Below are 16179 nucleotides of genomic sequence, written 5' to 3'. Positions count from 1 at the left end.
ATTAATTTATCTATTTCAGCTTACTTCTGAAATTTGATTTTTTCAAAACTATTTATTTAATTTCTTTATTGGAGTAAACAATTTTCTGAAAAATTTAAATTAAATATATATGTCATTCCTTTAAAATATTTACTTTAGTTCTATGTTCTACCAATAGATGGCGCCAGCAGTAAACAGATTATATGCAATCAAAGTCAAATCACAAGCAATTAAAAATTATCTTTATGGAATAGTGCATCGTCAAATGCGGATATCGGAAAATCAAGGTCACTCCCATGAAGTGGTGCGGTGACTTCACAATTTCCAGTGAATTCACCGCTCCTATAAATTTCAGTTATATGCAATTCAATGATACGATAACTTCATTAATAACCGGTCCGTTCACATTTCAACCCTTCCACAGATTTCTCCTTTTCTCTTTATTCGCGTTTAGGGGATGGGAGACTCGGGACACAAGAGAAGAATGTATCGTATTTCTGGAATTTCCTTTCCACTCCCTGGGGGGTCGGGGATCAGCCGGTACCCTTTTTTTGCTTTCAGAGATGTCGGATTGAAAAAATGTTATCGTGTAAATATTTCTCATACAAAATAATACATGTATGGATGTGATTTTATAGATCATTGTAAATGAAACCATTCATTTCTTCTATACGATTAGAAAGAATCATTAGATGAATTAATTATTCTAAGCATAACTAATTTTATATTCCTTTTATAGGTTTTTTTTTTATTCTTTAAAAAAGTATTTTGAAAAAATATAAACTTTTTTTTTTTCCTAAAATGTCTGTTTTAAATCTAATTTTTAAGGATGGATAACGTAATATATTTATGCATTGCTCTGAAATACGATTCTTTCAAAATTGAATTTCACCATTTGCTACATTTTTTACTACTTTTAAGAGTCACAAATTGAGCAAAGATATTACTTTCCCCTTCTGCAGATTTTCTGCCCATTAGGAATGCTAATTAATTCCCAGCCACCCGAAAGCAATTGCTTAACGCGTCGAATTTTCGCTTTGTGAGGAGAATAGGTAGTGGGACAAATGCGTACAACCATTTTCGTACGGATCATAAAAGGCCAATAAATCATGCGTAGCTCTTTGAAAAAAAGGGGGGGGGGAGGGAGTGATTAGTCTAGGTTTACTAAAACATATGTTTTCTGTTGGCAAAAGTATTTGGCGAGAAAATGTATTGATATTACCAGCACCATTTACCTTTGTTAAATCAATGATGACAGTTGGGGACAAAATGATCATAGGCCGGATACCATTTATCTACGTTACGCCTCTACTCCTTAATGCTCTCCAACCTTTGGAAGATCTACATTCAGAGAAGATGCAGATTTCGGATAAACTATGCATTTTAGCAAAATTATCGTTAAAAAAAGTTTTGGGTATAATTGGGGTTTTTTTTCTGCTGCTTTAAAGCAGCACAGAATAAAATTGTACTTTTAAAAAGTTTATTTTCACTTTCTTATAAATAAAGAGAAAGTAAAAATGGATAAAAAAATATCGAACTCGAGAGAATTTTACGTTTCGGACTTCCCGAATTCGAAAAACGTATTTTTGAAATTATATCTATCTGTGAACCTGAAAATTCAAAAAGGCTTTGAGATGAAACAGATGAAATCTTATATGTGGGTTTTGCACGAAATTTGTAGATTTACATCAAATTTTCAGAATCCAGTCATAGGAAGTCTTTCTATCTGAATGACATATTTCAGAAGCGCGCATTTATTTTGAAACGGGGAAGGTATTCGTTATTTCAACCAATCATGTTATAGATCAGTGCTTACAAAGATGGAGTCTTTCATTTTGAAACAGCAAAAGCAAGCAATTACTGTTACGTTATTGTCGTCGGTGTTTTGGCCATTTTTTTCGTGCATTTTTTTCTGACTGCAATATATTATTAAAATCAACATTCGTGAAAAAAAAAAAAATCCGACTGGCCGTTTTATGAAGTTATTCGCAATGAAAACAAACCGACAGACATCCTTGCATCCAAAAGAATTCTTACTAACTGATTTGCATCCATCCCATTCATTCGCCGTCCTTTCATTTGAGGTCTCTCCAACGAATTTCTGTTTTAGTAAACGGCGATTTCCACGGCACATTACAAACGGAAAACTGAATTTCACTGGAACTGGAACACTGATTTGGATAAAGCCTTCATTCAAAGGCTGATGGAATAGGTAAGTTTTTGGTAAATATAAAATTATAATCTGTGTATTTTCTTTAGGCAGTTCAAGGCCACATTTTCTATCGTTGGTACCAAACAACCAATGACGAGGTAGAAAATGGGACCTCGAACCGTCTACAGAAAATACACAGACTATAGAACGGTACTTTTTGTATTCAACATTACAAATTTTGGCGACAATTCAATTTTGCATTTCGCCAAGGTTTCGGCGCTTTTAGCTCAGTTTTAAATCTTTAGCATCCTGATAAAAATGGTACTATCTTATCGGAATTTTCCTTTTGCTGAAAAATATGCGCTTACTTTATATGTAGATTTCTCAGACGCTTTTGAAATGAGAATTTTTCTCGATTTGTATTATAATTTTCTTATCAGCCATAACTTGCAAATGGTAAGAGGATAGGACAGGCTTGCCATAGTGTTTCGAGACCTGCATGGGCTCTTTTGTCATCCTCCTTCATTTGGCAGATTAGGTCAAATTCACCCTCTATAGGATAAATTGGAACTCGTGGACAACATTTTCGCAAGAGTATATACTGCGACAAACATCTATTTTATAAGAATGCATAGAAGACAGTTCCCCAGTAGATAGAGACACACAAAAAAAGTAAATTATTGCTTTACAACATTGTTAATAAGTGTTTCTAATCAGCGGTGCTTACTGTAATTAGTTAAAATTACATCTTTCAAAGTAATATAAGCTTTGAGGGGTGTTTAAATCATATCTTTGAAGAATATGAGATGTTACTGAAATTGCACTTTTGCGAGGAATTTCTTCATTGATTCTACCAAATATCCGTTATTATTTCTACTCGATTTCGAACTACTTTTGTAAAAAATTATGTAAAGAAACAAATTTTGGTTAATGATGCTACGAGAAACAGTCAATATCAGTTTGCTCTCTTATGTCAATACCACATTATCTCTCTCTCTTTCTCTCTCTCTCTCTCTCTCTCTCTCTCTCTCTCTCTCTCTATATATATATATATATATATATATATATATATATATATATATATATATATATATATATATATATATATATATATATATATATATATATATATATATATATATATATATATATATATATATATATATATATATATATATATATATATATATATATATATATATATATATATATATATATATATATAGCCATTTTCTCCGAACAGTCCAGCACCCGCACGCTCTAGTCTCATTCCATTCCGGTAGTGAGACAAATGCGTGCAACCATTTGCGTACGGATCATAAAAGGCCAATAAATCATGCGTAGCTCTTTGAATAAAAGGGGGTAGGGAGTGATTATTCTAGGTTTGCTAAAACATATGTTTTCTGTTGGCAAAAGTATTTGGCGAGAAAATGTATTGATATTTTAACTAAATTTTGATACTTAAACACAAGGAAAAAACTTTTGTCTCTATGTGTATATACTGGCTCCGTACACACCAGGTCGTCTGCCTATCAAATTTGGCAAATATATACTTTGAATGGTAGGAAAGTGATTTTTTGAATTTTTAATTAGAATTTTAATTAATCAAAAATTAAGAGAAATATTGACTTTTTTCCGTGATAACTTTCTAAAAATGTACAGTAAAAAATAGTTTTTACTTGCAAATCATATCAATTCTCTGCATTATTCATTCACAGTCAAAGTATGCTAAATATAGTTCTCAAATGAAAATCAATAAAGTTTAAAAGAAAATCTGAAACAGAAACACCTGAACTTAACTATTACCATCACAAGCGATTCCAATTGTTTTAAGATAAGTGGATTATTTAAATGTGCATTTCAGCTAATTAATAACACACAAATCAATAAGAGAATTTAACAGTTGATAAATTTGCTACTATTTGAAATGAAATCTGTTCAAAGCTTTTGATAAATCTCGTAATCAAATAAATAATTCATATACACATGAAATAAATAACTTAAGAAGCCTGATATAGTTATAAAAACACATTTCATCTTATATTTAAAAATCTAGTATTCTCGTTTATATGAAAAATTTATCTTTTCATATGTAAATATAAACGGAAGATCTTGACTATAAAACATACATGCTATCTAAGATCAGCATTCTTTTTACAGAATAAAAATACGCAAGTACTGATAAACCAATAAAATGAATGTTGTTTAAAAAATTTTAAGATAATTTACATTAGAGATAACATTATTTTTTGTATTAATATTTTTAAATGCACTGAATTGCATATTTCTTTCTCCCAAATATACGTGTGTTAAATTTAGTATCTCTACATCCAATGGTCGATATTTTAAATAGATTGATAGACGCATATATATACTTTCACTTTTATTCTTGGAAGAAAATCTTATTTTGTTAATTAAAACTTCTAGATTAAAGTCTGAATATTCCACACTCTAATTTTTGAATAATTTTAAACGAAAAATTTGGAAATACCTGTGAAATTTAAAGTATATGCTTCCGTGTTTAAAGTCAATTTTTTCCATTCCCTCCCCTCCCCCCTCCTTTATGTGTGTGTGTGTGTGTGTGTGTATGCGCGCGCGTATTGTTATCAGGTATTTTGTTATTTAAGTTCCTAATTCAGTCCTTATTTTATTTTATGAATTAAAAATAAAATTCGGGATATTTTAATGGAACATTACAACTGAAAATGGAATAATAATACGTAAGAAAGCATTTTTTAAACTTTTCCCGAATTTACTATTTATTTGATTTTTATAATATCGCAATGTATTGAATATTATTTTAAAATATTCTTAGTATGATTTCTTTTGTCTTTTGTGACATTGTTACAAATTTAGATAATTTTGAAACGCTGTATTCTCTTATTTTTCCATTGATGATGTAAATTTTGAAAGTAGAATACATAAGAAGCTTATAAAGAATACTTATGATAAATATTAATCGCAAAATGCATATGCGGGTAAGTTAACATAATATTCTAATTGGATGAAGAAGTATTTAAATATGACGAGTCTGATTAAATGACAAATCTTAACAAAGAGTGATTAGTTAAAAAAAGCAACAAAGAAAACTACCCTCAGCTCTTGAATTTTTAGTAGTTGTAGAAAGGTATTTAGTTTTATACTTTCATTTATGACAGACGGCCCTGCAGTCAATTTATTCAAGTCATAATCAAGTATTTATTAAATTAATTTTGGAATTTTATTCTAGTAATATTCCTAATTACCATAATAGTAATATTCCTAATACCTAATATTCGTTATGCTGTTTTATAATTCTAAAAAATTTGGAGCTTTACAGTTTAAAAAAATATATTTCCTCCTTTTACAATATTGTTTAGAGTGTTATATAAAGTTGTCTTTTGTTTTCGATATTTTGCTTAAAATTAATTTTACGTTTTGACTGTGCACTTTTTTTTATTTGTACAATATTGAAATGGACTTTTTAGAAAGGGACATAATATCAGTTTTCAAAATTTACTACTTAAAATTGCTGAATAAAAATTAAATTAAAATCAATTAAAAAATTTGGAGAGAAAAAGGGCTTTGAGATTTGCATTATCTCCTTGCCCCTGGAAGGTTTAAAACGGCCATGAATTCTTCTGAAATAAGAAATAATTACATTGATTAAAATATGGATAAAACGCATAGCTAATCAGTAAACATTTCAATTAAGGTGTAGATGTATATTGTTGAAGAGTGTATTACCAGAACTTCATTCAAAACTATTTTTAATGATTTATTGTAAATATAAGAACGTTCTTCAATAAAATGAAAGTTACTGAAGAACATATACTACATATATTAATGTAAAAATCATTTTTCTTAATTCTATTTTATTTTTTAACAGTAGATTTGTATCATGGTGTAATAAATAGTGCAACTAGAAGAAAATTAAATTTGAATTCAGCTAATATCTCCTACAAATTTTCGCAGATACAAATGATCAGTTAGCAAAATATTAATATACTTCTGATTTAGTAAGTTGCTTATCTTATGCACCGTATACTTACAATATTTCATATACAAAATGCAAAGACATACAATGAACAAATAATTTATCTTTATCAGAGTACAGATTTTAAAAAAAATGTAACAATATTTAAATTATATCTACGATGACAAACAGAAAATTTTAAATTTGTAATGGCTTTCTACTCTGGAAACTGATTTTTTAAATATTGATATAGCGTGAAAACTTAACATCCGTAATTGGAATCTTTTCTTACTACTTACGGAATTTCAAGAATTGCTTTTGCAAGTTTTCCCTCCTTACAAATCCTTCCAATACCACTAACCTCATTTAATTGTACTTTAAATTAAAGAAACAACTTTTTTAAGTGCCTATATTTAAATAACATATTTTAATGTTCGAAATTATTGAATTAAATAAACGAATGAAGAAGAAATAAATCAAAAATTAATGAAACGCAAACTCTTTCGTTTAATGCAAAACGTTATATTTATGTAAAGTAATGCATTTATATCTGAAATCTAGAAAAAATGATTATTATTTCGATGTGGGTACATTATTTATATGAGCAGAAATATCATTCCTCAATGTTTTTATCTTACATTTTTAAATAAATACATTGAAAAGCAATCCATCTTTCATAAAAAGCAAAGTGGAAATTACTCCTATTGTATTAAAACGCATGAAATTATATTAATGAACGTATCGTTAAGTATTCAAAATTGTATCAAACATCAGGCTAACTCTCGCCAAATATGACACTTTTAGATAACGTTTAAGATGCTGTAACCTCTTCTAGAACTGATCCTTATCAGTAACACAACCGCATTATAAACGAGACAACTGATTGACAGTTTTATGATCCGTACGCAAATGGTTGTACGCAAAAGTCATACAATCAGGAGAATAGATCAGTAGTATATAAATGTATAACTCTGCATCACTTTGCAAAGTGATGCAGACTTATACATAATATTTGACGAGAGAGCTCTTATGAATCGCAAGACGAGAGAAGAAAGGCATCGGTGAGCTGTAAGCAGGGAGAAAGTGAAAGTAAATCCGGTTAGGCGAAGAACTCGAGTGGTATTTGCGTAGGAGGGAAATAGATCCTTCCTTCGCTGAGAGTTAACGAAAACCACTTACTCGATTCAACTTATAAGTATAACGGATGGATGAAAAAGAGTTTTTGCATTGTTCAAACCAAGGCTAACTAGTCTGAAAATAACGTCATTGCCACTATGTCAATTGCGTTAAAGTGATTCAAGGCGAAGAGCGCTATGATAGTAATAAATGAAAGAGATGAGATTATTTTTCACGAATACTATGCAGGCCGGTAGAACATTTTTTGTTGAAAGCAAAAGAAATTAGTTTCGATTTAATTAAAGAATTAAAGCGAGTGAGCAAAATAGAAATTAACGATGAAAGTTTATACGATCCTTCTCGCTGCGTAATTTGCAAAAAACATTTTCAGCGGGGGGATATCAAAGTAAGGCACCATGAACATCATCAGAATTTTACAACAGGACTAGCACATCAAGTGTGCAACATTCTTTATAGAAAAACGTATTTTATTCCGATAATTATTCATAATTCTAAGAACTATGATTCTCATCTTTTATTAAAAAACTTACCTTTTAAATTTGCAGAAGATATTAATATCATTCCGGTAAATCTCGAAAAAATCACTATGTTCACTCTTGACGATCTCAAATTTTTGGATAGTTATCAATTTTTAGATGCGTCTCTTGATACGTTAATAAACAATCTGATTGTATCCGAGCATAGTTTTGAAATTTTTAACAGTTTCTTTAAGAATGAAAAAAACCGATATCTGTTAAAACGTAAAGGCGTTTTTCCCTATTCGTATATGGATTCTATTGAAAAATTGGCCGTTAAAGGATTACCACCTCGGGAAGCATTTTTCAATGTTTTGACTCAAAGTCACATTGCAGAAGCGGATTATTCTCACGCAAAGCTCGTATACCGAGCATTTAACTGCCAAACATTCGGTGACTACTTAAAGCTTTACCAAAATTCTGATGTTATAATGCTTGCAGAAGTATTCTGCTCATTTCGAAATACATCACTGAAATGGTATGGATTGGATCCGGTTCATTATATTTCAGTGAGCGAATTAGCATTCGATGCGGGTCTAAAACTTTGCAAAATAGAGTTGAAACATCAACGATTACATTTGGTTCGAAAGCCAAATGCGCGGCGGCATATGTTTAGTAGGGAAACGATTTGCAAAAGCAAACAATCCTTTATTACCAAACAGTTTCGATAGTTCAAAACCGATAAGCTATATCCTTGCATTAGATGCTGTTAATTTATACGGCTATGCAATGAGTAAACCATTGCCTTATGGTGCAGATGAAGTACAGAGTTTTAATTTAGATGACATCTCTCCCGATTCTGATATAGGCTATGTATTAGAAGTAGATTTGGACATACCTTCATCACAGCATGAGAGACAAAATGATTGGCCTATGGCTCCCGAACATCTTACGATCACTTATGAGATGTTATCTCCATATTCCAAGTAATTGTGCTCTAAATTTAATTTGAAAAATACTTTGCCAAGTAAAAAATTAACTCCGAATTTTTTCCCTAAAAGGAATTACATAACTTATCATTTAAATCTAAAATTTTTTCTCGAACAGGGATTGGTATTGAAAAAGATTCACAGAATTTTGGCTTTTGCCCAGAAACCATGGTTGAGAGAATATATCGATTTTAATAATTCGAAAAGAATAGAATGTAAAACAGAAAGCGAAAAATTGTTTTTTAAAAAATTGAATAATTCTTTCTATGGGAAATGCTTACAAAATGTAAGAAAAAGAATAAATTTAAAGGGTGCGCTTACTCCTGAATCGAATTAAAAATATCTATCAAGCTCAGCTTTAGAATATTTTGAACCAATAAACGAAAATTTAACTTTGTTTAAAATGCGCAAACTTAATTTAATATTAGACAAACCAATTTATATAGGATTTGTAATTTTAGAGATTTCCAAACTCAAAATGTATGAGCTGTATTATTCAAATTTTAAAAAATTTTATGATAAAAACTGTGAATTATTATATACAGACACAGATTCGCTCTATTTACACATACACACAAACAGTGTATTTTGAAGATATAAAAAATCATTTCTCTCATATATCAGACACTAGCAATTTTCCTCAGAATCACCTTTTATATAGTGGTATTAATAGGAGAAAACTAGGAATGCTAAAACACGAAACATGCGAACCTATTAGTGAATTTATTGGATTAAAGCCTAAGATGTATAGCTTTCTGTTTGGTGATAACGAATGCAAAAAAACAGCTAAAGGAGTTCGCAAAAGTTCGCTAGCCCTTTTAACTCACGAAACTTACAAAAATGTATTGAAAGATGAGTTAGTTATTCGAAAAAATCAATATTCCATAATTTCTAAAAAACATTCGCTTACAACAATGGCCCAAAACAAAACAGCTCTCTCGTCTTACTACGATAAAATGTACGTTTGCGATGATGGAATAACTACGCGAGCTTATGGGCATATAGAAACGTTAAATATCCCTTCTCCTCCCTAGATTATATTCTTTTTTTGGTTTTCCATTTTCTTTGGTCAGCTGCTTTTTAAATCGCAATTTTTACTGAGAAAAGCTCTAGCTTTTTGTGATTGCTTTAATCAAAATGCTTTTTTCATTAAAAAAATTGATAAAAAAACTGAAAAAAAACTGCAAGTATTAAAATGCTTATCATTAATAGAATTATTAATGTTTCTCATCATCATCATTAGCAAAATTTTACGAATGAAAAAAGAATCGAATCAACAGAGAACTGAATCCAAAACAACAGATGAGGCGAACTTTGAAACTGCATTGTCATGAGCTGTATTGAACAAGAGCTGTGCTACCACATTATCGAATAGAGAAGAATTCAAAACGCAAAACATCCAATTATGCGAATTATTAGTGAGAAAATTGAAATTGCTATCATTTTCATCATCGTCATGCTTTCGAAGTATATTTGCTTAGGTGGTGTTTTACATTTATATGCTGCTTTCTATCATATTCCGCCATTTTTTTCCCAGGTAACAGCAAACCTGAGGAAGCCACGTTTCATTTCTACATTTTGGGAATTGTTGCGTTAAACTTCCTAAAACACTGTCATGTAGAATAATGGAAGCTGCTACACGTTAATTTAACTGAGCTTCCAAGTCCTCAGGTCGCGAATACTTACTAATTACTAACATCTAACACTGTTTCAGTTGTCCTCTCAGCAGCTAAAACAGCTCAAAATTTAATTTTTAGATTTTCATTAGGAATGGGTGAGGTGTTGCTTCAGTTGATTTCACATCAGCTGAACGCAGTTCAAAATTGTAAACTTTTAATATCTATATTATTCGGCAAATGTGAGAACGGGGAATAGGACTTAAGCAATCTATGATTGTTTGGGTGAAACCTCGTGAAAAAATACGAGTGGGGATATCTGGCTGCGGCCTCCTGGGTTCCCACATGGAAAGCCAGATCCCAAATAACGCATCGCTGTTAATGCTTTAACCCCGCTTTACAGATCGTTGATATTTTTTTTCTCCTTGGGAGTCAATGCGAACAACATTCGATTGAAATGTAACTTTTCCTGTCATCAACTATCGATAGCGGCTGTCGCTTCGCTTTGCATTCCCCCCACTATGTATACACTGGTCTTGCGATTCATAAGAGCTCTCTCGTCAAAAATTATGTATAAGTCTGTATCACTTTGCAAAGTGATGCAGAGTTATACATTTATATACTACTTAGATCCTTCTTTTTTTCGATCTCTGAGAAAAATTAATATTGCCTTGCCAAATCTGAGTGGGAATTGGTAATCGTGTTTCATATAACGCATAAAACTTAAGTAAAAGAAAAATATTTATAATTTTTGCTTTGATAAAGTTCTAGCTGTTAATAATTAATTGTGTCCAATCTCATGAATTTTTTAAAAATGTTTACATTTCTTAAAACATTTTTATTACATTGAATTGTAAAATTATTTCACGAAATTAGGGAGAAAGTTTAAATTCTTGGAACAAATAGTGCAGTGGATAAAAAAAGTATTGGCAATTGCATCTTAATGGGCGTATTTAAAATAATGTATTCCTAATCGCAAATTAAAGTATAAAATAAATATTAGAATGCATTTTCTTAGGAATTTACTTTAAAATGTATTTATTTGTACTATTAGTTTACCTGCTAAGAATAAAAATATGCAAAACGAAGGTAAAAAAAAGTATTGGCAAAGTGCCAAGAATTGTCGTATTGAAAGCTCGTGATTTTAGGAGAGAATATTTTTCTAAAATCACGTTGATCTGTTGAACTTCTGGGTCGTTTTTATTTAACGCTGGTTAAAATGTCTGCAAAATCGAAAGAGTTGGATATGAGTATAAAAACAACATTAACCTTCTTAGAAATGATGTTTAACATATCACGAAATTGGAAATGACGGAAGGTATGCATACAAAGTATTGAATATGACCTGTATTTATCTAAACTTCGCTGTTTCATTTTGTCAATACTTTTTTGACAAGCTTATTGCCATTTTTGCCCCATTTTATTTTTGAAAACCATATTAAAATAAAATTTTCATTTTATTTTCAATCTTTATTGTCTTTATAATTCATTATATTATGCTTAAATTATCAGACATTTTCTGAGTTAAGTAATATGTTTAAATATAAGCAATTGCCAATCCTTTTTTTACCCACTGTATATATTTGTATAATTTTAATATGGGGTGGATTTATTTCTTGTTCTGCTATTAAAATATTTGTATTTGCCTTGTGTGTATGTGTGTGTGCGCGCATTTTTAAGAATAAGTAGAACTGATTTGATTTCATAGTATTGAAAAAATAGCATTGTTAGAATATTTCATAACCATGAATGAATTAAAATCTTAATTATTTACTCTGTATTTTTATTATACCACATTTCTTCATAGTATTCACTAAAATATTGTGAATACTATGTTTGCTTCTCGTAACCTCCAGAAAAATAAGATTTTTACTATATAATTTTTTTTTCATTGACAGTCTTATTCTACTACACTATTCTGCAAGTTTACCGTAGGAGAACTTAGGCTTTGAATTTTTTTCACAATTTTTCTAGGGCTTAAATTTCCTGCTGCATTGACAATAATTTGAATGTGTGTATTCTTTTGTGTTCATAAAAATAAAGAAGAGATTAATTTGATTTTACAATAAAATAATTAAGTAAGAATCTTATACGATGTACAACTGCATTAAAATTCAAATTATAACAAATGGTATTATACAATAAATAACAAATTTAATAATTAATTCATTACTTGGATTGAAGTTTTCAAGCAAATAAAAAATCCCCAGTGTCCATCCAAATGTCATTTAGACACATCTTTTCAGAATGTTTTATTAACTTTCATTTTCGCTTTAAATCGTATAGTCTCGAGCGACCTTGCCTTTTAGCTTTTTTTTTTTACATTGTCAGCTAAATTATATTTTGAGAACATTTTGAATTGAAATCTACAATAATCACAATCAAGATTAGTGAATCAGATATATTCGACAGTGGTTTTCAAAAGAGATTGTTAAAAAATTATCAATTTAAAATTTGGAGAACAATAAAATAAAATTATTCTAATTACAATTTTTTTTTATTTAAAACTAAAGCTATTAAAGATGAAAGAAGCCGTAAACAAAATACAACTGCAAATGTCAGAGAGAGTGGTGTAGAAAAAAACATATTGAAGTCTTCACATGTGTTTAGTAATTGCTTATTTAAATGAAAAATATTAATCCTCTTTTTCAGATAGAGTTTTTTTTTTATTCTTCTGTAGAGACTTGAATGGGAAAGAAAACTTGTTTTCGTACAATGAAACAAGCCGCGTATAGTTTCCAGCGATAGTCGTTATCATGCGATGGGATAGGGAGATAGAAATAGGAAGCTCTCTGCTTGTGATCAATAGGTCCCGCCTCCCGCCACAACTATTTGTGGGAGGTCTGTTCCTGGAAAATGCATCAGTGGGTAAGGGACTTTCCCTATGCAGGATTGAACTCTTGCCCGAGAGCTTCCATTCGACAGATCATATCGATTGTTACTTTCTATCGTGATCCAAGACCTGTAATTGAAATATCCCCAGTAAGATCGTATCAAAGATTTGAATCACACCCCTCTTTGAAAAGTATTGATCACTGGTATTTGTGACTTTTTGATATTGGTTAGGTAATAACCTATCGTGAAATATTCGTCATCCCTAGCTGCATCTCACCAAGAAAAAATTATTCAAGAATCACTTCATTGCGTATATATTTTAGTTTTTCTGCGGGAAAGAATCCCTGCTTTCTTTCTCACTAATATCGTTGGCGCATTTTCAGAAAATTTATGCTAAGTTAAGTTTAAGTTTATTAAGTTAAAAAAATTTTTTATACGATTATATCGGAGGAGTTTTAGAGCTGCCTTGCACTCGTTTATTAAATAATTTTCCTTTCCAGTAAGTAAATATTTTTTGCATCTTAAATAAGAATCAAACAAAAAATAATCGAAGAGTTTCAAAATTAAACACGATTTAAGTTAAAGTCATTCCAATTATAGAAGGAAAAAACAAATTTCTTCTATTATGATAACTATCTAATCTAGGTTTTTTTAAAACTCAGTTATTAAATTTAATTTACTAAATGCGAAGATGATGCAAAAAGCACGAAGATGTCGACAAACGGATTCCTATTGGAAACGATTTACAGAATTGAAAATGCCGTATTTGAATGAGGCAATTTCTTCTACTTCTTTTTCTCGATTAATAAATTGCACCTCGAATATCTTTCTGCAGTTAGTAATTTGTATGCATTCATATTATTTTAAATGAATTCATGATTTTACTTGTTCATATTTGAAATTGTTGCATAAAATTATTTCCCATGAGTCTTCATGTGTCCTTTTCATTAAACTCATTGATAACTTACAATAAAATGAATCGTTTTCTCGAATCATTTTTTTTTATCATGTGAAAGAAAATCCATTCTTACTTTTGTCGAAAAGAAAAATACTAATTGCTTATATCTACATTTATTCAGAAACTTTACACGATATTTTATTTATATCCTTTTAAATAGAATTGTAAGATTGTACAATGTATCATTTCTATGCAATTTCTATGTAAAAATATTAAATTTTTGTCTAATTTTTCGGTAACTGTTGGGAAAATAAAAGTTTCCATCTGTTTTTGTTTCAAAAAAAGGACAAATACATAAATGTTTACATGTATCTTTTTTCATACATGGCAGCGCAAATATCCTGATAAAGCAAGTAAGCAAATGTATCGTTTGAAATAATTAACGGAATATAGAATATTACTTTGAAAAATTGCTTCACCTGTTAGGACTTAATATATTCTTATCAATTGATGAATTTTTATCCTCTTAAAACCTAACTTTTTAATAAGTGATTTAAAAAAAAAATGATTTTAAGATCTTTTACCTTCGTTACATCTCAGTAGCTCGTGGGAAAAAATATTTGCTGTTCAAAACATTTTAAGTCCCATAATTTTAAGGTGCACATATGTGTCCCTACATCAGGTCTTAAGCAAAAAAAAAGTATACTCGACAAAAGAAAATTATTTAATTTTCCTGGTCTCGAAACTGAGGAATAATTTTATTTATTTTCTTCTTTTTTTATATGTTTTGAATATTATTTCTCATACTAGTTCAACAGTTACCATGAATGAAAATAAGAGCAGAGAATACAGTAGAAACTTTCCGTTTATATTTAAATCCGTTATGTAATCTTTTAACTTAGCTGGTATGACTGAACAAACTGAACTATAAAGTAGGAGACAATGGAAACAAAATTGTAAAAATTTTAAAATATTACAAATATTATAACAAAAACATCCAAAATATTCTTAAGAAATTAAAAGTACGTTATTGATGTAATTAAAACTCGAATATGATTAGGGCACCTATTTCATATTTTTACGATTTTGTTTTTAGGTTCACATTTTTGCTACAGGAGTAATTTTCCACTTTTTAGTGCATCACTAAAAGCGCATCTTTCAAAAAAAATGTTTTCTTTCTATTAGAAAGATTGAAATAATATGATTAGACAATGTGTTTTAAGGAAAACTATCTTTCTATAAATGATATAAAAGGTTGCAGAAAATATCGTTGTCCTAGGAACCTAATCTCTTTTACCATCCATAAATTCGAATCTGACTATTGGAAAGCAACGTAATTTTTCACTTTGACAGCCAAGAGACAGCAGAAAACAAATTCCGCATAACTGAAAATGACTATGTATCCATCTTAAGAGAGAAAAATCACATTTTCCCTGCTGTCGCCTAATTGTCAAAGTGGAAAGCAAATTTCTCCCTGATAGTTGGATTCGAATCTGTAATTTCATTGATATTTATTTTAACCAGAGATATTTGAATGCATTTATATGAAAGATTCAAATACTTCTAAATCTATTAACACATAATCCGTAGCAGATTCGATTCTTTGAATAGCCATAGATGAAAATCCGATTATTTGAAAACACATGTTGTTGTTGCCTAGCTTCTGGCGCATTTCGACAACAGCTTTGAATTAATCCCTTTTCTCTCAAAATTTGGCTCCCTGTTTTGTGAAAGACACATTTGGCGAAATATGTGTGCCAATATAATCATTTGTCTTTCGTTATTTACAACGACAAAGGAATTTGTGCGTTAACAGTAGGGAATTTTTAACCTCATGATGGGCGATAAGTTAAAAGAAAATTGCATTGCTCTTGTAGGGTTGCTAAAATTTCCTGTTTTGGTTCAAGCAATTTGTGTTTCAAACATTCGTTGTTAATATTGCGCTTATGATAGTTATTGTGATACTTTGATTATATTTTGATAAATAATGGACAGAAAAGTGAGTACAAAATTTTTATTCTGAATTCTTTTTTTGATAGAAATCAATAAGAAAGTAATTATTCATTGTTCTTTCTTTATATATTTTGTACTGTTTTTCGAATATAAGCATTTAAGATTTCAGTTACTCGTGTTCAAACAGATATGCATTGATTTATTAGCAAA

This window comes from Argiope bruennichi, chromosome 6 (assembly GCF_947563725.1).
Source record: "Argiope bruennichi chromosome 6, qqArgBrue1.1, whole genome shotgun sequence".
NCBI classification, from domain to species: Eukaryota; Metazoa; Arthropoda; class Arachnida; order Araneae; family Araneidae; genus Argiope; species Argiope bruennichi.
The sequence above is the reverse complement of the archived record's forward strand: the minus strand, read 5'-3'. Positions refer to the sequence as shown.